This window comes from Halyomorpha halys, unplaced genomic scaffold, assembly GCF_000696795.3.
Source record: "Halyomorpha halys isolate HHAL.00 unplaced genomic scaffold, Hhal_1.1 Scaffold20.1, whole genome shotgun sequence".
Taxonomy (NCBI): domain Eukaryota; kingdom Metazoa; phylum Arthropoda; class Insecta; order Hemiptera; family Pentatomidae; genus Halyomorpha; species Halyomorpha halys.
Genome location: NW_027110474.1, coordinates 549,158 through 549,866, shown reverse-complemented (window position 1 = coordinate 549,866; position 709 = coordinate 549,158).

Below are 709 nucleotides of genomic sequence, written 5' to 3'. Positions count from 1 at the left end.
TTTATCATGTCACTATGTCACCTACAGCAAATTTACTTGTTGTATATATGTGAATACAGTTGTAAATATCAATAAATAAATTATTAAAAAAAAAATAAAAAAAAAAGTTTGAATGAGTTTTAAATTTTGAATAAAAGAAATATCATTAGCCTGGCATACTATAATTAAATAACTTTGTCAAATTACAATAATGTTTAATTATTAACTAGGATTCATTTTTTTATTTTTTTTGTACATAATATCTTCATTTTTAGTTATTTAAAATAAATAAACAACATATTTTAATATTCATTTTTAATTTACACTCTGATATTTTTTCAAATTTAAGATTGCCAAATTTTCCCTTCATCGCTTTAGATAACACATTTTAGGGGTTGACACTTTTTTTAATTTTTTCAGAGGCTTATTCTGTCACAACGAAATACGGTATTATTGAAGAGACGCAATTTAAAATTCATGATAAAAGAATCAGTGTCAAATTTGACACCGCTAGAATGAGTGCCGTTTAGAAGCTGAACAAGTCGGTCAATGTCTATCAGCTCTGTGTAGTACAGGAGCCGAGAAGAAAAAAAGGCAGTTATCTCACCCTAATTTTTGATTACTTTAATGCGAAAATTTGGCAATCTTAAATTTGAAAAAATATCAGTGTGAAAATTAAAAATGAATATTAAAATATGTTGTTTATTTATTTTAAATAAATAAAAATGAA